The 25,025-nt window shown below is 38.5% G+C and overlaps 1 protein-coding gene across 3 annotated transcripts in view; it reads right to left on the bottom strand.

The window, feature by feature from the left end:
• The window catches only part of IPO11 (importin 11), a 203,517-nt gene extending 181,123 nt beyond the window's left edge, over nt 1–22,394 (bottom strand). For 2 of the 3 annotated variants that reach the window (XR_005019404.1, XM_036848211.1), the window contains exon 1: nt 22,211–22,368. The gene's annotated coding sequence lies outside the window, so the exon portion shown is untranslated. Of the gene's footprint in view, nt 1–22,210 lie in introns of all 3 variants that reach the window. The other variant, XM_036848210.1, reaches the window with a different exon arrangement.
• Nucleotides 22,395–25,025: the final 2,631 nt, after the last annotated feature.

The raw sequence follows: 25,025 nt of genomic DNA, 5'->3' as shown, positions 1-25,025 counted from the left end.
TCTAATCATAATGCCTTCTTTGTTTGTTTGCTTTTTTTAAAGATAAGCATTATAAAAGCTATAAAAGTATTAACCACTTTATTCCTAACAAGACCAGGAGGAAGAGAACTGAAAAAGGAATGCTTTGACAGAGTGCTAAGTACCTCACATTATCATCTTAGGTGCCACCAATAAAACGTGTCTGAAAATTCTTTTTTTTAATATAAAAGACAAATGCATACCCAAGAAATATTGTGGAGGGGAAAAAAAGAACTGAACCAACAAACAAAATAAAACCCTAAGTTAGAAAGGATCTTAAGGGTTAGATCATCTAGTCCTATACCAAGAATCTGAAGCCATTCTAAAAATACATAAGCAATTTATTGAATTCTCCAGGATTCTGTTTCTAATCATCCCCAAAATTGTGTACAATTGTTTACTCAGAAAAGTATGTATAGTTCACAATACACATATACAAAGTATGCAAGATTAAAACTGAAAACTAAGAGTTGATAAAAAATAGTTCCCAGTACAGAGGTGACTGGGAATTAGCTTTATGACAGTAGTTACCTAAAACTGAAGAATGTTCCAAACAGTAAAAGTCTAAAAGTCATTAACCCATAAGGAATATAGCCAAAGCAAATTACTTCCTTTGTTAAGAGTTGTAATTAAATTGCAATGACTCATGAAAAGGGAAGATTCCAAATGTTGATTCAACAAGAAATTTTACCCAAATATTACAACTTTTAAGGAAATTAATCATTTTGAAGTCTATGTGAGTAAAGCAGCGCTAGGGCATAATAACTGGAATCAGACAAAATATTACCAATTAGCAATGGAGCTGAACTAAGATTTTAAATTAGTAGTCTGTTGTCTGTATTTTAGAACTGACTAGGGTGGTACCTTGTAAATATATATTGTCTCCCTCACTAATTAGGAGTTTTGGGGGTGTTTTGTTTTGTTTACTTTCTTGGTAAATTTTTTTTTATTGAAGTATAGTTAATTTACAATGTTGCGTTAGTTTTAAGTACCCAGCAAAGTGATTCAGTTATTAGATAGATACATAGATACTTCTTCAAATTCTTTTCCATTATAGGAGTTTCTTGAACAATGTAAGTTTCCATGTTTCATCATCACTTGGTAATAAGTGAATGGATTTTTACTCAATTTAGAGGGTTTGTTGGTAATGTATGATTTCAAAAACAGGCTATATAAGAGAGATTCACTTCATGGAGGCCCTAAGAAGATGCTTTAAAGAGATAAGCAGTATGTCTTTCTGCCTAGTTGAAATATAATGCAAGCCGCAAAAGCAAGCCATGTATATAATTTTTACCTTTTCAAGTAGCCACATTAAGAAATAGAAACATGTGAAATTAGATTTATTATATTATATTTAACTCAATATTTCCAAAATGTTATCCTTTCAACATGCAATATTTTGAAAATACTGATTAACAATGAGATATTTTACATTTTTTATACTAAATCTTCAAACTCCTGTGTATATTTTATACTAAGGCACATCTTATTTCAAACTAACCACATTTCAAGTACTCAACAGCCACATGTGGCTAGTGGCTACCATATTTGCACAACCCCACTGAAAGTGTGGCCCAAGGACTGGCAACACCAGCATCACCTCACAGAAATGCAGATTCTCAACCCTCTCTCCAAACCTAGCAAATGAAAACAGGGGCTGAAGGCAGCAGGCAGTGGGGCAAAAAGCTGTGCTTTAGTAAGTTCTCTAGGTAAACCTTAATAATTGCCAGAGTTTGAGAAGCACAACATTAGAACATCTAAAACTAAGGTACATCTGAAAGTCCAGCTCCACTGCTAATGCAGTGGATGACAAGATGTACAGCAGTTTCAATTATACATTCTTACTAAAAAAAGGTAGACCCAAGACTTCCCTGGTAGCACAGTGGTTAAGAATCCACCTGCCAATGCAGGGGACATGGGTTCGATCCCTGGTCCGGGAAGATCCCACATGCCTCGGAGCAACTAAGCCCGTGCGCCACAACTACTGAGCCCACGAGCCACACCTACTGAAGCCTGCGCACCTAGAACCCGTGCTCTGCAACGAGAAGCCACTGCAATGAGAAGCCCACGCACTGCAATGAAGAGTAGCCCCCAGTCGCCACAACTAGAGAAAGCCCGAGCACAGCAACGAAGACCCAACATAGCCAAAAATAAATATTAATTAATTAATTAATTTTAAAAAAAGAAAAAGCTAGGGCTTCCCTGGTGGCACAGTGGTTAGGAATCTGCCTGCCAATGCAGGGGACATGGGTTCAAGCCCTGGTCCGGGAAGATCCCACATGCTGCAGAGCAACTAAGCCTGTGCACCCCAACTACTGAGACTACGCTCTAGAGCCCGTGAGCCACAACTACTGAGCCTGTGTGCCACAACTACTGGAGCCCGTGCACCTAGAACCTGTGCTCCGCAACAAGAGAAGCCACCGCAATGATAAGCCCGCGCACCGCAACGAAGAGTGGCCCCCGCTCACCACAACTAGAGAAAGCCTGTGCATAGCAACAAAGAACCAATGCAGCCAAAAGTAAATAAATTAAATAAATAAATTTATTTTTAAAAAGTATATATATATATATTAAAAAAAAAGGTTGACCCAGCACTGATTTGCAGTTCTCACAAGAAAACTGTCTAAGGTATAAAGAGCAGGAGTTCACTGATTCTCTCCCAAGCAATTTAAGAGCAACCAGCTTTAAAAAAAAAAAAAATTTTTTTTAAAGTCAATATCTGAGCATATATTACATGCCAAGCATTGTACTAAGCGCTTTATTCATTTATTTATTCCTAATAATTATTCTATGTGGTAGATACTCTTATCCCCATTTTTTAGGTAGAAAACTAAAGGATCAGAGACCTTACCTTGCTAAGGTCACAATCTACTAAGTAGCAGTCCCTGGACTTGAACACTAAAGACACTATTCTTTTTTTTTTTTTTTTTTTTTTTTTTTAAATGCTGGCCTTAGACGAAAGGCCAGGATGGGGACTCAATTGTTTGTTGGTTTATTTGGCTGCGCCAGGTCTTAGTTGCAGCACGTGGGATCTTCATTGTGGCATGCGGGATCTTTTAGTTGCAGCGTGCAGGCTCTTAATTGTGGCATGCGGGATCTAGTTCCCTGACCAGGGATCAAACCCAGGCCCCCTGCACTGGGAGCATAGAGTCTTAACTGCTGGACCACCAGGGAAATCCCCAAAGCCACTATTCTTAATCAATACCTAATACTGCCTTCCTTGAGCGACAGAATAGACATTTAAGGCATCTCTGTAGTCCCAGGGCCCAACAAGATACATGACATATGCTTAATAAATATTTGCTGAATTAACAAAAGTGATCAATTTTCGAATAAAGGACTTCACACTGAGCCACACAGGAGCTAATTCACTGATTTATTCAATAAAACTGCTGAAAGCCTGCTAGAACCAGGCACTGTTCTAGGTGCTGAGAACATAGCAGTGAACAAAATGGTGTCCTAACTTCATGCAGTTTACATTCTAGTGGAAGAAAACAGATCTGTTTTTAAAAAAAAGAAAGAAAAGAGGTAGTGATATGAAGAAAATAATGTTAAAAATTGACTCTAACTGAATGTGTTACTTCAGATTGGGTGTTCAGAGGTTTCTCTAGTGACACTTACAAGAGACATGAGAGTGACAAGAGAGACCCACAAGCAAAGATCTGAAAGCAGAGTTCTGGATTGGGAAAACAACTGAAAACAAGGCTTTAATATTATAAACAAACTTAAGAAAGCCAGTATATGAGCACTTAATGAGAAAAGGGGAAAGTAGTACAAGATGAGGTTGGAGATGTAGGCAGGAACAGATCATGTGACGGACGACCTTGTAGGGGAAACTAAAGTGTCTGGACTTTGATACATGCACAAAAAAAGCCACTGGAAGATAGGAAGAATATACGAATATAATAATAGAGAAAGGCTATACCAGAATTCATCCCTACCCCAAACTCAACCTGCAAAAAGAAAGAAAAAAGCCATGTCTCTGTTTTGGGCTACTACTTGAAAAATAAAATCACTGACTACTGCCAACCCCCAGAGCAATTTTTACCTAGAACAAAGATTGTGCAGAGCACTCACATACACACACACCTTCACACTTCTCTGGACCTTTGCAACAAAGCAATCCTTAAGTCTATCTACTCTTATCTCTGGGACTTCCCTGGTGGTCCACTGGGTAAGACTCCGTGCTCCCAATGCAGGGGGCCCAAGTTCGATCCCTGGTCGGGGAACTAGATCCCACATGCAACTAAGAAGCCTACATGCTGCAACTAAACATGCCACAAGGAAGATCCTGCATGCCACAACTAAGACCCAGCGCAGCCTAAATAAATTAATATTTTAAAAAATTTTAAGTCTATGTACTCTTAACTTTATGCCCCACTTACTCTCGCCATTCACCCGTTCTAATGGAAATGCTAGAGTTCCTCATCCCTACCTCCCTCCAGCACCCTGCTCCATCCAGGTCTTCCCCAGCAGTATATGCCCTGTCCTCTCCTCCTCTTGCTTTGATCCTTGCTCCCAAAAAGCTCATCCAGTCTGGGAAGGAAAGCTCAGCTTATATATTTTTGGAGAACCAATTCTATGCCAAGCACTGCAGTAGTTGTTGAGATAAGAATTAGAAAGGGTCATTTTCTCTCCCCAAAATATGGGGAATAATGAGGTGGGAGGCAGAGAATTATTCTTATTAAAACAAACTACAGGACCTCCCTGGCGGTCCAGTGGTTAAGACTCCGAGCTCCCAGTGCAGGGGGCACAGGTTCGATGCCTGGTTGGGGAACTAAGATCCTGCATGCCACACGGCATGGCCAAATAAATAAATAAATAAATACCGATGCTGCTAAGTATTTAAAAAAAAAAAAACTATGAAAAATAAGTTTCTAGAATACCAGTTGGAATCAGAGTATATTTCCCCCACAGAAACAATATTATGAGTGGTTTATCTAATGGGTAAAAAGGCTTTTTGGTCTGAGAAACAAATCATCATTCATAACTTATATTGGAAATATTTCCAAGTACTAATCAACTTCCTGAAGGGAAGCTTCAGGCAGCAATCAGTTCCTAAATTGCCGATTAAGTGCATCATCAAAAATAACAATCCAGGGCTTCCCTGGTGGCGCAGTGGTTGAGAATCTGCCTGCCAATGCAGGAGACACGGGTTCGGGCCCTGGTCTGGGAAGATCCCACATGCCACGGAGCAACTAAGCCCGTGAGCCACTATTACTGATAAATTAAAAAAAAAAAAAAAAAAAAAACAATCCAAACCCATAATGGATTATTAAACATACCACATTATTAAAGCCTATTAAATTTTTTAAAGATCCCATAACAAACCTATAAAAAGCAAATCTGGCACGTGTACTAATATCACTGTTTTATAGAGGAAGAACTTACAGCTATCAAGAGAATTGTCCAGGATCATTGCAGAAAACTAGTACATGGCAGAGTGAGCCCTAATAACAAGGTGTTTAGAATCCCAGCTCTTCCTACTAAAACATGAAATGGTCTCACCACACCACCCTACTCCCTAATACTTAGAAACACACCATGCTCTCCCATAATAGGTTCCTGGAGAAAAAGATTCCTGAATCCATCAGAAATCTGAAAGGACTACATTTTCTATGTATTAAATATTCATACAGTACTCAATTGTGGAGTTTTCTTGAGAGGACAACAATGGCAACAAAGAACAGGGGGAGAAATGTACTGAGTCATTCAAATGTAACAGTGTGGAAATAAACTTCATTTGGGATAAAAGATAGATGATTACTGACTAGCAGTAGTCAGTTTGGAGGGTAGTACACCTGGAAACTAACCTTCAATATCTTTCTCTTGGAATTAGCATGCAGAAATATAACAGGGCTGCTACTGTTATTTGCACATAGTAGTGAAGCAGACAAACAACTAGTCTCCAAAAAAGCCAGAGACCTGAGACTGACAGAGAAAGAGAGGGAAGAAGAAAAGGAGAAGGGGGTAAGGAATGAGAAAAGAAGGGACAGGGTAGAAGGTAGGAGGAGAGGGAGAGACAGACACAGACTAACTGGTGGGAATGGCCAGAGGTATTTCTCAAAGAACTTGACAGGATCTTCATGGCGATCATCACCATGTAGGCCTGAAGGCCATGGAAGCTAGTCTCTCACAGTGGAAGTGCCGTTACATCTCCTCTGTTGAGGTCTATGTGTAGTGAGAGAAATCCCATACCTATGTTAAAACAATGTATCCTTTCCCTTTCTGTGCTCCTATAAATTATCAAGAGACAACCAAGCAAACAGCAAGATTAAATTTGCCTAGGTCTTCTAATTAATAGTGTATACACTGAGATTGCTTTGATTTTCATTAATTTGTATAGTTTCAAAATCATAAGCAAGAGGAAACACTGCTTGTGAGCATTATTAGCTCTCAACTATACTACAGAAGAGCATTATTCAAAATCTAAATGCATACTCTTTTTTTCCTCTAAGAACAATAATACGAAAGAAGAAGGTGAAAATTAAAAGGGCAGGCATTTCACCCTTCTCACTATTTCACAAGTCAGTCAGTTCAATTTATTAATTACTGAACTTTATTGTAGTCTTTGATTCTATTAAAGTCTAAATAATCTAGGAATATATGACCAAGAGCCTAAAAATACTCATACCTTGTAACTGGACTTTCTAGGCTTGATTCTATAAGATACTTTGCCAACTGTGGAAAAATCCAAAGTCCAAAGATAATACAGATGCGCCTGTAGTTGGAAACTTACCAATTTTCATTAAAAGAAACAAATAGGGAAAACTCAGTAACCCTGCCTGCCACCAATAAACAGACTTCTCAGGCCTGCATCGACTTTAACTTCAGTCATGACAATTTTCTTTAGACTACTACATTATCTGTGTTTGTCCTTAGTTTTAGGACATTCCACACAAACAATAACCACACCCCACTTTTAAAAGTTAAAGCAGTAAGTAAACTGAAGAAAAGAAGGTGTAAGATTACAAGAAAAATTGAAGAAAAAAGAATTTCAAAATCAAAATAGTCCCCTCAGTGAAATAATTTATTCAGGCATAGATCAATATGGATGCTAAAACCATTAAGTGAAAGAAGAGGTGTTGGGGAACAGAATATTCCCAGTGTATTGCCCCACAGATTACTTGCTAAATGCAATGAAGAAATAAACAAACCTTTAAAATGAAGGGATCTGTCAGTCTCTGGCTCAACCAAGAAAGCAACTTCAGTATCACCAACAGCTGCACAACTTGAGCTAAAGTGCCTCCTGATGTGATGATGCAAAAAGAAGTACACAACCTCATCTCTGAACTACCAAAACTGATCAGCCACAATCTAATCAAGACTCTAGATCCAATTTCGAGTTTAAAAGAAAGGAGAGAGAATACTTCTGGGATGGTGGCATGAAGAGCTCCACAGATCCTCTCCTCAGTTAAACAACTGTAACTGATAAAAGTTATAAAAAGCAACCATTTACAGCCTCTGGAAAGCATATTTAAGGACATACAGCAAATGGAGAAACATTTATGCAAGAAATACTACTAAATCTTGGTAAAAATAGCAACAATCTGTGGCATTTGAGCCACAAGCTTACTCCTGCCCCAGTGTGACAGAAGCTATACTCCAGGCAGAATGAACCAAGAACATGGGGCTCCCTTTCACTCCGGCTCTTAATCTAGGGCTACAGTTTCTCCCCAAGAAAAGCAGACAGCTAGCATTTCTCAGCTAACTGAGCTACATACTGAAGCTCTATTCCAGACAAGCACAGCCAAAAGGTCTGGGGTACTCTTCTTCCACCCAGGCACCAGTCATGGGGCAGAAGCTCTAGGCATATCAGACCAAGAACAGTGGACCTCAATCATGCCCACCCCAGCTTGCTCAGCCAGGAACAATAACAGTTGGAGATTTCAATACTCCACTTTCAAAAATGCAGAGAACATCTAGAAAGAAGATCAATGAGGAAATATGTCTTGGGAATTCACTTGCAGTCCAGTGGTTAGGACTCCACACTTTCACTGCTGAGGGCCCCGGTTCAATCGCTGGTCAGGGAACTAAGATCCCACAAGACACACGGCATGGCCAAAAAAAAAGAAAAAAGGAAATATGTCTTGAACAACATTATACACAAACTTGACTTAACAGACGTTCCACTCAACAGTAGAATGAAAGCAACCATTCATCTCAAGTGCACATGAAACATTCTCCAGGACAGACCATATGCTAGGCCACAAAACAAGTCTTGACAAATTTAAAAGGGTTGAAATCATACAAATATGTCCTCAGATTGCAATCAGTAACAGAAATGTGGGAAATTCACTCACACTTCCAGATTTCAAAGCTTACTACAAAGTTACAGTAATCAAGACAGTGTTGGTACTGGCAAAAGGACAGATATACACATCAATAAAACAGATTTTGAAGTCCAGAAACAGACCCTTACATCTAAAGTCAAGTGATTTTCGACAACGGTACCAAGACAATTCAATGGAGAAAGAACAGTCTTTTCAACAAATAGTGCTGGAACCACTGGATATCCACATGCAAAAGAACAGCTGGACCTCTTCCTTACACCATAGACAGAAATTAATTCCAAATGGATCATAAAGCTAAGCATAAAGAGGTAACTCTATAAAACTCTTAGAAGAAGATCTAGGAGTATACCTTCATGACCTTGGGCTAGGTAAAGCATTCTCAAATATGATAACAAAGCACATGCAACTAAAGTAAGATCAGTTAAATTCATCAAAATTTAAAACTTTACCAAACAATACCATCGAGAAAATAAAGACAATTCACAGGATAGGAGAAAATATTTGCAAATCATATACCTGATAAGGGGTTTATAAGCAAAATATACAAAGAATGTTTACAATCCAACAATAAAAAGATAAACAATCGATTAAAAGGCAAAAGATGAGGAGAGGTTTCTCAACCTGATAAAGACAATCTACAGAAAACCTACACATAACACCATACTTAATGGTGAGAAACTCAAAGCCTTCCCACTAAGACCAGGTACAAAGCAAGGATGTCCCCTCTCAACACTCCTTTTCCACATGGAACTAGAAGTCCTTGGTCATGCAATAAGGTAGGAAAAGAAAATAAACGGTATACATATCAGGAAGGAAGACATAACTCTGTCTCTGTTCAGAAGTGACATGATCATCTATGTAGAAATGTGAAAGAATCAACCAAAAACTTCCTGGAACTAATAGGTGATTTATAGCAAAGTTGTGGGATACAAGGTTAATAGACAAAAGTCAAATGCTTTCCTATATACCATCAATGAACAAGTGGAAATGAAAATTAAAAACACAGTATCATTTACATTACCACCCCTAAAAATGAAATACTTATGTATAAATCTAACAAAATATGTACAAGATCTATATGAGGAAAACCACAAAATACCAATGAACAAAATAAAGGAACTAAATAAATATTGAATAGATATTCCATGCTCATAGATAGAAAGACTCAACATTGTCAAGATGTCACTTCTTCTCAACCTGATCTGTGGATTCAATGCAATTCCAATCAAAATCCCAACAAGTTATCTTACAGATATGAACAATCTGATTCTAATGTTTACATGCAGAAACAAAAGACATGGATTAGCCAATACAATATTGAAGAACAAACTGGGAGGGCCGACACTACCCACTTCAAGACTTACTATAAAGCTACATGAATCAGGAGAGTGATACTGGTGAAAGGGTAGACAAATAGATCAACGGAACAGATTTGAAAGCCCAAAAATAGACGCCCATAAATATAGCCAACTGATCTTTGACAAAGGAGCAAAGGCAGTACAATAGAGGAAAGATAGGCTCTTCAACAAATGGTGCAGGAACAAATGAACATCCATGCAAAACAAAATGAATCTAAACACAGACTTTATACCCTTCACAAAAATTAACTCAAAATGGATCATAAACCAAAATTTAAAACATAAAACTAAAAGACTCTTAGAAAATAACATAGGAGAACACCTAAATGACCTTGGGTATAGTGATTTCTTTTTAGATTCAACACCAAGGACACAATCCATGAAAGAAATAATTGATAAGCTGGACTTCACTAAAATTTAAAACTTCTGCTCTGCAAAAGACAATGTCAAGAGAATGAGAAGACAAGCCACAGACTGAGAGAAAATATGTACAAAAGACACATCTGATAATGAACTGTTATCCAAAATATAAAAAGAACTCTTAAAACTCAACAAGAAAACAACCCGATTAAAATATCGGTCAGAGACCTTAACAGACACCTTACCAAAGAAGATATACAGATGTCAAAATAAGCATATGAGAGGATGCTCCCCATTATATGCCATCAGGGAAATACAAATTAAAATGACAATGAGATACCACTACACACTTTTTTAAATTTATTTATTTATTTATTTATGGCTGAGTTGGGTCTTTGTTGCTGGGCGCAGGCTTTCTCTAGTTACGGCGAGTGGGGGCTACTCTTTGTTGCAGTGCTAGGGCTTCTCGTTACGGTGGCTTCTCTTGTTGCGGAGCACAGGCTCTAGGCATGTGGGCTTCAGTAGCTGTGGCTCGCAGGCCCTAGAGCGCAGGCTCAGTAGCTGTGGCGCACGGGCTTAGTTGCTCCGCGGCATGTGGCATCTTCCTGGATCAGGGCTCGAACCCATGTCCCCTGCATTAGCGGTGGATTCTTAACCACTGTGCCACCAGGGAAGCCCCACACACCTTTTAGAATGGCCAAATGCTAGCAAGAATGTGCAGCAACAGGAACTCTCAGACATTGCTGGTGGAAGTACAAAATGGTACAGCCACTTTTGGAAGACTGTTTGGTGGTTTCTTACAAAACTAAACACACTCTTACTATAAAATCCAGCCATCACATTCGATGGTATTTACTCAAAGGAGTTGAAAACTTTATGTCCACACAAAAACCTGCACATACATATTTATAGCAGCTTTATTCATAACTGCCAAAACTTGGAAGTAACCAAGATGTCCTCCAGTAGGCGAATGGATAAACAAACTGTGGTATATCCAGACAATAGACTATTATTCAATGCTACAAAGAAATGATCTATCAAGCCATAAAAAGGGATTGGGGAACAATGTGGAATGACTTCAGTTTGAGGTGATGAAATGTTCTAAAATCGACTGTAGTGATGATCACACAACTCTGTGAATATACTAAAACTCACTGAATTGTATGTTTGCAGTGGGTGAATTGTATGGTCTGTGAATTATATCTTAATAAAGCTGTTATTTTCTTTTAAGTGCTCTATGTAAATGCCAAAGTTAGCAAGAGACCAGGAAAAGCTGAAGAAATGAAAAATGTGGCTAGAGTAACAACAACAAGTGATGTTAATTCAGAGCAAGGAAGAGCACTTGTTTAAGAAACTAAAGCAAGATGAAAGGACGTAAGACTTCTGACATAAGCCAGAAGGTTCCAAAGATGCTAGTCCTATTCAAATTCACACTGTACCATTTGGATTCATTTCAGTTTCTCAACAGAGACTGTTTGGCAGGAAAATTCTTCTCTGTGCATGCATTATAGGTTGTTTAGCATCCCTGCATAGTATATGTAAATAACACTTCCTAGGGATTGTTTTGACTCAAGATGTTTCCATATATCTCCAAATACCTTCAAGTTAAAGAACCACCAGGGCTATGGAAGCATTCCCTATGAGACATCATGCAGACTGTCAAAGACTGATATATTCTGGAATAAAAGATAATAAAAGATACACACTAAAACATACAGAACAAGGAGGAGAGGAGATATTCCCTTGCTTTCTCTTCTCTACTCTTAAAATATTCTACCTACTCAAGAGTTTCAAAGGAGCTACAAACTCCTGCTTGGTGGTAGAAACTCAAGGTTAACTCCTAAACCAATCAGGATTTTAAAAATACTCTTAGTCTATTTTGTAACTAGAGGAATATCTATAATGTCAAATAAAAAATACCACATAAAATATACGTAATAAAGCTATACAAATATAAAAATGCCTAAGAATAAAAGACAAGCAGGAAACATAAGATTATAAGGTGTTGTGCTAAGGTAGTCCTAGGAGTTATGGGGATTCTAATAGTCTACACATTTTACCTTTACGATGAAAAAACATTTTTTTTAAAAGGCCAAGAATTTTCACTTTACACCTACTCTAAATTTCCATGGGAATATTTGCTTGATTTCTCTTCTGTAATCCTAAAACTTATTCAAACTCCTCAAGAGTTTCAAATCATCATGTACTTCTCTTGTCAAGCACATACCAAGAAATCATGGCAATATATTATATATACACATTTAAGTAGATAATGTAGTCAATAACTGCACTCTCATCATAAACATTCAGGACTTGGTTTTCAGTAGCAAGAGTTGATAAGCAACAGTTCTGCCATATTACCTGGATTTGTGATGGCAATGTTTACCAAAAGACATCTTCCTCATGCAGGGGACTCTGAGTCTTATATTCCAACAGCAGTTTTACCTACAAATACTCATCTCTAAAAATTCTTACTATGTGATGTACATAAAAACAAAAGTTTAAAACATTTAACAGTCTGAGAAAAATGAAACTAAGAAAAAAAATTCTGATTTATTATTTACTTTCCTTTAAGCTTCACATACATATATACCGTACACTTCCATCATATAAAAGGAAAATAAATTTGTATTTGTTAGCAATATCGTGTTTATCTTTAATTTCACTTCGAAGTATTTTCCATGAACGTTTCCACATCAAGTTGTTCCTTTACAAGATAACATCCTACTAGATCTACTATTTCTAAAGATGTAGGAATAAACTGATTAATCTGCAGTGCCACCTGATGGTAAGAAGTAAGTAGCACATCCCAAAGAGTATGTTCTAAGCATCCTCTTCCCATCAACAACAGGGGAAGAGAAGGACACTGGAATTCTCAGTGACCACTTGGTCAGGACAACCATCTGCAAAGTGGCAGGACAACCTTACAGCAAGTGTTTTCAGGGTTCAGGAAGTTAGGACAAAGAATGCTGAGAAAAGCACTCCTGAGGGAAAGAAATGAATGGGAGCCTAAAGAATAATGTAAATACAAGATGGTATTGAAAACATGAAAATGAAAACTTCACACTGAGGCAAAACATGACAACAACCTTACAGCACTTTCTCTACTTCTGTACTTAAATACTGCATCATTAAAAATACTCTCTTCTCGGGAATTCCCTGGCAGTCCAGTGGTTAGAACTCTGTGCTTTCACTGCCAAGGGCCCAGGTTCAATTCCTGGTCGGGGAACTAAGATCCCACAAGCTGTGCAGTGCAGCCAAAACAAAACAAAACAAAAGGAAGATTAAAAATACTCTCTTCGGGACTTCCCTGGTGGTGCAGTGGTTAAGAATCTGCCTGTCAATGCAGGGGACACAGGTTCGAGCCCTGGTCCAGGAAGATCCCATATGCCGCGAAGCAACTAAGCCCATGCACCACAACTACTGAGTCTGTGCTCTAGGGCCCGCAAGCCACAACTACTGAGCCCGCGTGCCACAACTACTGAATCCCGCAAGCCTAGAGCCCGTGCTCCGCAACAAGAGAAGCCACTGCAATGAGAAGCCCGTGCACCACAACGAAGAGTAGCCACCACTCACCACAACTAGAGAAAGGCCGTGCGCAGCAACGAAGACCCAATGCAGCCAAAAATAAATAAATAAATTCATTTAAAAAAAAAAAAACCTCTCTTCTCTAGCAAAAGAAAATGTGAGATGAAGACATAAACGTGTTTGAGCTTAACACAAAATAAATATGACAGAACTTAAGAAAATTTAATATTCATAAGCAATACTGTAGCATAAAGGAGACTGAGAAATTGTAGAACAGGAACAGGCAGAGTGATATGAGGAGCGGGATGAAATCACCTAAGGAGAAAAACATGCAGTAGTCCACATTTGACAGAAGGACAAATATTCGGAAAGAAGAAGAAAAGCCAGATACAAGCCATTGAGACAGTGGCGTAAGAACTTGAAAGCTCCAAATTTCCTCCTGGAAGAACAGGTACTGGGCAAATAAAAACCTGAATGGCGAGGAGCCCTTTTGGTGAAATGTATAAGCAATATAGTATTTACCAGGAATCACTGGAACATATCCTACAGAGAGATGTGAGGAAGATGTCATTTTTTCAAAGATAGTTAAATTCCTGCAAGTCAAATCATGATCTATAGCCCAAGTCTACGAAAAGAATAAGAGGCAGAAAACATTCTTGAGGAATTATGGATATGAAATACTACAAAACTGTTCAACTGCCTGGAGTCAAAAGCAAACTAGAGAAAGACAATGTGTCAAAGACAAGAAAGAAATGAATTTCTGTGAAGACCAGGGGAAGAGTTCAAACTTTGAGAAACAGAAATCTTAAAGCAGTTTGCCAAAAAAAAAGTTAAACCTGAAAATGACCAAGCTTCTAGACAGCACGACCAATGTAGTTAGAGTGGAAGTAGGTGGAGGTAAGATGAAATAAAACTGACCATGAGCTGATAGCTGTTAAACCTGGGTGGTGAGTAGATAAGGGTTCATGATACAATTCCGTCTATTTTTGTGTATGTTTTTTAAAGTGGCAGCTAATGGACCATGATACAGAGAATACTAAAGCTGCTGACATCAGCCGCTCTGGAAATCTTTAAATGCACTAGACAGTAAAGCGCTCCTTCCTCCACACCACTCTTCTACATAGAACATACTTCTGTTATTACATCTATTTCCTTTTGAGTCCCATCAACAAAATCACGAGCTGCTTAAAGGCAAATACTGTGTCTTATTCATCTATATGTGCGAGCACCTAATACAGTGTCAGGGCTATAGCAAATGCTCAGTAAATGTTTGATGAACAACAAAGCAATAATGTGATTGTAATTTCTAAAAGCGGAAGGCAGGCTTTTAGAAATGATGAAAAAGAGGTCAAAGAAACAACAATATTTCTGGAAGTACAGAAATTATATCACAGTAAAGAGAGAAATATCTATAAAAGATACTATGAAAGTAAACAGTACGCTGAAGAGCTAAAAAAAAATGAAGGAAGGAATAAATGAATGAACAATTCGCTCAGTATCTTCGCCTACTGAAATGAGGCACATTGAGCCAATAAAATTTAACAATGCTTTTCACTGGGAATATCTAACATCCTCTGTTCTAATCCTGTTCTCTCAATCAGGTTTCTGATACTTCTTGGCCTGTCATTAGACTTTTCCACATTCATTCATTCATTCAAATATTTACTGAACACCTACAATGCCAGACATTATTCTAGGCACTTAAGATACATCAATGAACTAAAAAGACAAAAAATCCCTGCTCTCATGGAGAGTATATTCTAGTGGATGGAGACAGAGAAGTAAATTATACAGTATGTAAGAAGACAGTATACAGTGCCAGAAGACAGCTGTGAAAGAAGTCCTGTCCAATAAACCCAAGTATTCATGTCGTACTGGGAGTTTTTAGTAAAATGGCATTGATAAACTTCCATAAGTCTCTTGCCAGTTTGGTATACATGAGAGTCCCCCATGACTGAACACCTCCTCATTGTTAAGGAGCTAATCCTAAACAATAGTGACACCCACCAAGGTAGTGCCAGCAGTGAGGCCCCAACTAGTGTCACCACCACCTTCTTTGACATCTCTTTAGGTGAAAGAAAAAAATATACAACTGTATAAAAACTATTAAAGAACAGCAATTATGCTCATTGGTTTTAAAGTTCCTTCTCTGATGTCAAAGAAATAGTAAGGAAAAGTTGTAAGCTTGATTTTGGGAAGATACTGCTCTTTGAATGGCAGTAATAGCACAGCCTAAATTTAATAGACCATAACTGACCAAATTTTAGTCAAAACTTTTTGCTAACTGTTAAGGGATCATCAGTCCTCTCCAAATATACATATCTTCGATTGGTAGTTTCCAATTACTGATCCAGGATATCATACAACTCGTCTTAGAAGAATCTCATTCTTGTTGTGAGAGTTCAGCCTAAGGACTCACTTGAATTTATAAAAATTCACTCATTAAAACATGTTATAGGCTGTATGCCCAGTAACACCCTCAAAATTAGAAACTGTTCTACATTTTATCATTAAAACTATGTTCTGAGTCATTAAAATAATTTTCTAGCACCTTAGAGCCATCCATATCAGTTCTCTAAACAGTAAGTATATCTAATTTAAGCATTTTGTTTTACTGACCAAGAAACTGTGTCCTAAAAAAGTTAAAGAGAAAAATTGTGACTCCTGTACAGTCACAGGCAAATTGGTGACATTTCTGGAAACCTAGAATTCAAGTCACCTATCCCAACCCAACACTCTCTATTGACTACCACATTTTTCCTTTTGATCACAGTGTTGTCAAATACCAATGAAATTAACTGTTTTTAAAAAATCTTTAGACCTGAGAACCAAAATACAATATCAAGACTAGAGCTTATCTTCCTGATAAATTTTGTTACAGCAAAACTGAAAACCAAAATTTAAAAAATCTTTAGACCTGACAACCAAAATACAGTATCAAAAGACTAGAGCTTATATTCCTGATAAATTTTACTATAGCAAAATTGAAAACCAAAATTAAAAGTCAATGAAAATACCATACACAAAGTTAACAAGCTTTATCAGGAATTTTTTTTTTAAAGAGGTATTACTTTATAATCATCAGATTGGCAAGAATTACAAATTCTGAAAATATTCAGTGCTGGCAAGAATGTATGTAAATAGAAACCTTTATGCACTGCTGCTAGGAGTATACATTAGTAAAACCACTTTGGAGAGCAATCTTGTCATCATGAATGAAATGTGTTCGTATGTGTAGGTACATCCTATGATCAGGTAATATCCTATGACCCAGCAGTTCCACACTTGGTACTATAACTAAAGAAACTCCTGCAGAGGCATACAAGGAAGAGACAAGGATAAGGGTGTTTGTCTTGGAGTTGTCTACAATAAGAGAGAGCTACAGACAATATGCTGTCCATAGTTAGTGGAACAGATACATAAAATATATCTTATGCTCCCCTTGCAGAATGTGTTCCCTCTGGCTGCAAATCTCTTGCCTCTAGATATCTGCATGTCTGGCTCTTTAGCTTCAATCCAGTTTCTGCTCAAACTGTCAACTAATCAAATAAGTCTTCCCTGACTGCCCACTCTAAAATAGCTTACCTTTCAATCCAGAATCTCTCTAGTCCGGATATCCTTCCTTCTATTTTCTAATCTTCCATTTTTCTGCATAACATTTTTAACTGTCTGACATGTGTTTATTGTTCAGAATCCCAATTAGAATGTAAAATCCAGACACCAGGAAATTTGTTCAAAGGAATATCACCAGAATCTAGAATTAGTACCTGGCATATGAAAAAATATTTGTTAAATAAATGAATTCAATGACTACATCCCAATCTCCGCTTATAGCTGTGTAAAGTCACAAAAATGAACCCAAGTCTCTGACTTTTCAAGCCCACTCACAGTATATAACCTGAGTGGTTATATAACCTCCAGAGTATGTAACATTCCACATTTTTTTCAACTCCCTGGCAATTCAATTTGCATTCACAGTATTCAGCAATGAAGCAGCTTCTCATGGCCAGGCACTACTCTGAGAAATAAATAAGGGAGTCTTTGCATTCAAGTCTAGAGAGGAAAAAAGACAATTACAATATAGTACAAGCGCTATGATAAGCGCTTATGGAAGAAGGTCAGAAGATGACCTAACTCACCCTAGGAAGGCTGGGAAAGACTTCCCAGAGGGGAGGAAGGCAGCATTTGTGCTGAGCAGAAGTTATCCTGATGAGCACATTATGGGTATTTGTCAAACAGGTGATGGGTACATTCTAGGCAGAAGACACACAACATAAAAGTGTCTCAATTTTAAAAAATATCCTAACACTTCTCTCAATTTTAAAAAATATCCTAACACTTCTGAAGAACTGTAAACAATTCAGCATGACAAAACAATGTGAGGCAGGAAATAAGAGAAGGTGAAAGCAAAAACAAGCAAGGCCAAATCATTAACATCCCTATTTCCAAGGCTTGGTAGTTTGGATTTTTATCTGAAAGTCTGCAGAGAAAGATTGTAGAATAACAGCACCATCTGCCTACAGAAAAAGGAAAGGTACAGAGGGATGGCATGCATTCTCAGAAGTATGGAAATTATTTAGAAGGTTTACATAGAAGTCCAGATAATAATGATAATCTGAACCAAGGTAGTAGCCACAGAGAAAAAGTAGATGAAAGAGGTAAAACAAGATTTGGTAAATAGTAATATAGTTAAGTGCGGGAAGGTTAGCACATAAGGGTAATAACAGGGAAGAGTTAAGATTCTGGTGTCTCTGAGTGAGTGATGAGCTGCATGCAAGAATCACAGGAAGAAGAGAAGCAACTTCAGAAAGGGTGAGATACGTAATTTTTTTTTTTTTTTTAAAGTTTGCAGGAAAGTAGTCATCCTGAAACACTTTTTTAAGTACATATTTTTATTTATTTATTTATTTATTTTTGGCTGTGTTGGGTCTTCGCTTCTGTGCGAGGGCTTTCTCTCGTTGTGGCAAGTGGGGGCCACTCTTCATCGCGGTGCGCGGGCCTCTCACTATCGCGGCCTCTCTTGTTGCGGAGCAGAGGCTCCAGACGCGCAGGCTCAGTAGTTGTGGCTCACGGGCTTAGTTGCTCCGCAGCATGTGGGATCTTCCCAGACCAGGGCTCAAACCCGTGTCCCCTGCATTGGCAGGCAGATTCTCAACCACTGTGCCACCAGGGAAGCCCGATACGTAATTTTTTTGACATGAGTTTAAGGTATCTTAATACAACCACAATGTGTCAGAGTTGATCTGTGCTAAACAGATCTGGGAGTCATCAAAATAGATATAGAAGTTGAACTCATAAAGGATGAAACCCTTCAAGGAGAGTAGGCAGAGGCAGAAGAGAGGAGAAGATAGTATGCCAGAGTGAAATGAATATTTAAAGTGGCCAGAGAAGAGAGAAAAATATACCAAGGAAAGACTGACCAAGACATGGAAGGAACATAAGGAGACTACAGTGTCACAGAAACAGAAGAGAATTTCAAGGAAGACTAATCAAAATGTCAAATCATTTAAAAGATGCCATTAGATTTCAGAATAAGGAGATCAATAGTGACCATCACCCCATCAAATTCAGTGACTGCAGTCGATTGGCAGACTTCAACACACTGAAAAATAAATAAATAAATAAGAAGAAGGTGGAGAAAATGAACATAGACAACTTTTTCAAGAACCTTAAGGGAAATAATTACAGATAAAATTGAAGAGGAATCTAGAGTGAAAAGAGTGTATTTAAGACAAGTGCATTTAAATCCTGATAAATTAGTACCAGTTGAAAGTAAAAGGAATAACCAAGTGTTATGGACTCAACTGTATTCCCCAAAACTCATATGTTGGAAGCCCTAACCCTCAGTATCCCCAGTACTGAAGATAAGAATTTTGAAGATGTGATTAAGTTAAAATGAGGCCATCAGAGTGGACTCTCATCCAATATGACTGGTGTTTTAATGAGAAAAAGAGACACTAGAGGTTCTAGTGCACAAAGGTACAACCATGTAAAGAGGCAGAAAGAGGGCATCTGTAACTCAAGGAGAGAGGCCTCAGAAGAAACTATTTCTGCCCTAACCTTAATTGTGGACTTCCAGCCTTCAAAACTGTGAGAAAATAAATTTCTCTTGTTTAAGCCACCCAGTCTCTGCTTTTTGTTATGTCAGCCCCAGCAAACTAATACACCAAGGAAACATTGTCCCTGAGGAGAAAAAACTCGGAACACAACTAGAGATGAACAGATAGAGGTAGACAAGTATGCAGGTGAAAGAGGGAAAAAAGCAATGAAGTTCCCACCAATGTACTGCATTTCCTCTGTGAAGCAGAAGGCAACATTATCCAGGAAAGAGTAAGGAAGGAAGGAGGTGGTGGGCTAATAACCACCATGGGAAACAAGAGTAGTTACTAAAGACACAGAGGACTATTAGGCTGCCTTTCCATTAGTCAGTAAATGTTTGTTACTGAATGAACACCCAGTGTCATTCATGAATGCTTTAGTTCAGTTTCAATACGGTGAACTCTAGCAGTAACTAGCAAAAGAAATGCATTGCAATGAATCAGAACCTGGTTTAAAAATCTAGATAACATGTGACCTTGTGCAAGTCACTTACCATTCTGGGCCTTAAGTTTCTTCAACCAGACAAACCAGACTTGATAATCAGCATAAGATCACCTCAGAGTCAAAGTAAGAAGTGCTACAATGTTTATGAAGGTTTGTGCATGACCTTGGTCTTCAACTTTTACCAACCAAAGTAGTGTGTCTCAAGCTGTAATGTACATTCATATCATCTGGAGAGCTTGTTAAAATGCAGATTCTGATTCAGTAGATCTGGGGTTAAGCCTGAGATTGTGCATTTCTAACAAACTTTCAGGTGATGCCTACACCATATTTTGAGCTGCAAGGGTGTAGAACACTGATCCAGCTCAAGTTGTACAAAGCTTATAATTATCGGCTTATCTGTAATCAGCCTGATATTTAGAAAACCAAGGAAAAACACTCTAGACTCACACCTGCACGAAATGTCTTGCCATTCCGTGAAACACTCTGAAATTAACTGATAGTCCCCATTTGGTGCAGACAGGAAAAGAAAGGAATCACAGGAAAAGAAAGGAATTGCCATCAATAACACTAAATTAGGAGAAGCCCAAGATTAAATACAAACACACACACGTACACATATATACAACACAAAGGTTAAAACCTTCTAATCAAATACATTTTCTTTCTCAAAATATGAACATTTCTGGAAAAACACATGTATTTATCTCTAGAAAAATCTTCAGTATACTTTAACTGCCACATGTCTACAAAGATTCTTTTGCATTCTGGTTTGATCCTGAATGCAAACACATTCCACAGTGTCACAAAACCTAAAGTTGTTTTTTTTTTTAAACCTAAAGATTTTTATGTTAATTCCCAAATAATCTTCACCTATTTGTTTAGAACCTCCAATTGTATTATCACAACTAAATCTGTGTTGAGAATTCTTTTCTGCTTTAGGAAGTGTAACTAGGGCAGAGACAGCCCAGCTGCCCTAGGGCTATAATATATCACCACAAATCACTGCTATAATTAAACTGCTTTTTACTATTCCCTGTGCTAGGGGTTACAGGAGGTAAATTTCACAATCCTATCACAACCAACAGGGAGAGATTTTCAATCTAATTTCACAGAAATCTTCTTCAGTGACAAAAGACCTAAGAAAAAATGTCATGAAATGGATGTCTCATATTGTAGAGTCACTCTGCCTTTAACCTGAAACCTCCGTACTGAATAGAGAAGTTTGAAATAACGTGAAAACGAAGTAATGAACTCCCTATCCAAGAAAAAATAAAAAATATTTTGGCTGTAAACTACTCTTCCTTATTCCCTTCTGAAGAATAACCAAATCGCAAGGGCACTAGCGCACTACAACCGAGCCCGTTCAAATGGGGTGCGGAGGGGAGATCAACTGCAACCCTGGTACCAGGAGGCAATTTAGCAGTCCTATCTATCTAGCGAAGCCACTCTGAAAAAATAAGACTTCCCTCATTCACCACCATGTCACAAAAGGATTAAAAAAAAAAAAAAAAAGACAAATGCAATGGGCCTCAAAATAGTTTTGCTGAATCACAAATACCCTCAAGTTATAAAGCTGCAGAAGTCGCTGGGCTCGAGCACTGTCGGCCATACCTCAGCAAGTAAGTCCTCTATGAACATGTACAACTTCCTTCACTTGTTCGTTAAAGGCAAGCAAGAGTCTAATGGTCAATTAAAGCTTTCACAGTATTACTATTAGTAGCAGTATTGTGGGTGCAATAACAACATACAGTGGTTTTATACTAAAGATGACCACGTTCTCTGAAAAGTGGCACCACCTATCCCCCAAGGGCAAATGAACCACCCTAACCCGCAACACAGCCACAATGAGCACCCTACGTCCCCATTTTGGCACCCAGCCCCTGCCTCCCTGCGCCCTGATTCCTCCGCGACCATGCTTCCCGCTCCCGGGCGAGCTCCCAGGGGTCCTTGGGGTAACGGAGAGCCAAGCCTGCAGGCCGCCCTCCTCTCGCTACTGCTATGCCTGGCCTCCCACTAGCCACACGTTCTTCCCTCACCTCTCGGGTCTCCGCTGCCCAGCCCACTCCTCCCGCTCGCGCGCGCTCTGTAGCTCTCAGGCCGGGGCCTCACCGTTTGGTTCGGTCCGGAATGGCCCGGCTCTCCCGCTTCCACGGTCCAACACGAAGCGGCGTCAGCTCGTCCTGCGCCCCACGCTTCCAGTCCACACGCCGCCGCCTACTGATGCCGAAAGCCGCTTCTAGGAACGCGCCATGTTCAGCGTCGCGGCTCCAAACGACGCAGGCGCTCGAATACTGCGTCACGGACACCCGGAGCGCGTGGACTAGGCAAAGGCAGAAGACGATAGGAGAACGGCGAAAGGAGAGGGAGGAGCTTTCCCTTCGAAACTGAAGGCGCCGGGCGTCTAAGGCAGCTCTGTGCGCTTGCGCAGTATAGAGAGCTGGTCCCACCACCCCCCCACCGGACGCTGAGCGACCTGTAACCATGGAAACCATAGGTCGGCTCTGCCCCACTCCTGGGAAAATCAACTGTCTCCTGGGTTGATTGAAGCTTAAATCAGAATCATTTTCCCTTTCTTATTCCAGATATCAGTTGCCAAACTGCATTGTTTTACGGATCTGTCTCGGTAAAGAATTATTTAAAATAATCCTACTCTCAGCAGTCAGCCCTCCCACGAATATTTATTTTTTTAAGGTCCTAAACTTGCTCGGCGCTCTAGTCCAGAACGATAGCAAGAGTGGAAAGATTAAAAGGGAGTAAATCCAGTTCTCTCTGCCTCTGCTGCTAACTAGCTTAGTGACCTAAGTTTTACATTTAGAAAAAAATAGTTGTACGGAAATAGTTTAGTGTTCATAAAGATTAATAAAAATAATAGATAACATTCATTAATCATTTAGAATGTGCCAGATACAGTTCTAAGATCTTCAGATGAATCATGTATTTAAATCCTTAAAACAACCCTATGAGGTTGAAGAAGCTGAAGCATTAGAAAGATCAAGTAACCTGCCTAAGTTCACACAGCTAGTAAGTAGTAACTAGCAGTGTTAGGTTTGAACCAGGCAACCATAAGCCTTGCATTACAAGATGCTCATCACACAAGGGCTATTTTTGAAAGTAAAAATATAAAAATTACCTAAATGACCACCAAAAGGAATGATTAAATCATGACACATGCATATATAATATAAATTGGCCATTAAAAATAATGTTGAAAAAGAATCTGAAAAAGAATAGATATGTGTGTATGTATAATTGAATCACTTTGCTGTACACCTGAAACTAACAAAACATTGTAAATCAACTATACTCCAATATAAAATAAAAATCAAATTTAAAAAAATTTTTAAATTATGTTGATATGTTAACATGTTCACAATGCATTAGGGAAAGAGTGGGTTACAAAACAATATGCTCAGTATGGTTCCATTTTTGGAAATAAGTATATGCGAAAATGTTAACAGGGTTTGTCACTAGTTGGATGGTATTATGGGCATGTTTTATTTTTTAATTTATTTTGCTTGATTGTATCTTCTGATTTTACTGAAAGGTAATACTTCTCAAATTTTAAATGTGCATAGAATCACATGGGGGTCTTGTTAAAATACAGATCCTGATTCAGTTGGTCTGAGGTGGGGCCTGAGAGTCTTCATTTCGAATGAGTTTCCAGTTAATGCTGCTCTCCATAGATCACACGTTGTGTAACAAGGCTGTAAGGAATATGCAATAAAGCAGGAAAAAATTACCTAATTTTAATAAAAATGAAAAAATTTGTTTAGAAGGATCTTTTCTGTTTGGAATAATGGGTTCTTCAGATATTGAAGAAAAGCTGTAACTTAGAAAAATGCACATACACAAATTTTGCCTACAACTTCAGGGCACCAAATTAAGATGCACTTGGAGGTCCTAGCTTCAGCTACTATGAATGTAAAATCTAGTAATATAGTATGTACGAAACAAATATGTACAGCTGGATAAATCTCATATGACTGCATTTTGCTGCTATATTCTCATATTCTCACATTCTTTGAAGAAAAAGACAAATATTAAATTAATTTAAATTAAATGATCATTGGGCTGTTCAGAACATATTTAAAATATAAATATATATTCAGTGCTTTCCCCCCAAAATGGTTGAAAACTGAAAAGAGAAAGCAGAAAATTGATGGAGCAAATGATAAGTTAAAGAAACATTAGCTTCCCTCACCCCTCAGTCTCAAGTAGGTTCCAAAAAACAGATAAACATAATAACAATGCAAATTATTTGCCTCAGTAATATTATGATTGCTAACTTCTAAATATTCCCTATGTGCCAGTAACTGTTCTAAGTGTTTTTTAAGTGCCTGACATTGAACTGTAGACATTTCATGTAATTTATTATCCTCATCACCACCCTATATGGAGATTATTCTTTCCCTCATTTTACAGATTAGAAGATGATGCTCATATGAATTAAGTAATTTCAAATTCTTAACTGGAGAAGCACAGACTCAAATTTAGATATATGCTTTGTGGTAGATAGAATAAAAGATAGCCAAATCCTAGTCCCTGAAACCTGTGAATATATTACTTTTCATGGCAAAAGGGACTTTGCTAATATGATTAAGTTAAGAATCTTGAGCTGGAAATATTATCTTGTGGGCCCAATGTACTCACAAGGGTCTTTATAAGAGGGAGACAGGGGCTTCCCTGGTGGCGCAGTGGTTGAGAATCTGCCTGCTAATGCAGGGGCCCGCGTGTGGGTTCGAGCCCTGGTCTTGGAAGATCCCACGTGCCGCGGAGCAACTAAGCCCGTGAGCCACAACTACTGAGCCTGCGCGTCTGAAGCCTGTGCTCTGCAACAAGAGAGGCCGCGATAGTAAGAGGCCCGCGCACCGCGATGAAGAGTGGCTCCCAGTTGCTGCAACTAGAGAAAGCCCTTGCACAGAAA

This window comes from Balaenoptera musculus, chromosome 3, assembly GCF_009873245.2.
Source record: "Balaenoptera musculus isolate JJ_BM4_2016_0621 chromosome 3, mBalMus1.pri.v3, whole genome shotgun sequence".
In the NCBI taxonomy this organism is placed as follows: Eukaryota; Metazoa; Chordata; class Mammalia; order Artiodactyla; family Balaenopteridae; genus Balaenoptera; species Balaenoptera musculus.
The sequence above is the reverse complement of the archived record's forward strand: the minus strand, read 5'-3'. Positions and strand labels throughout refer to the sequence as shown.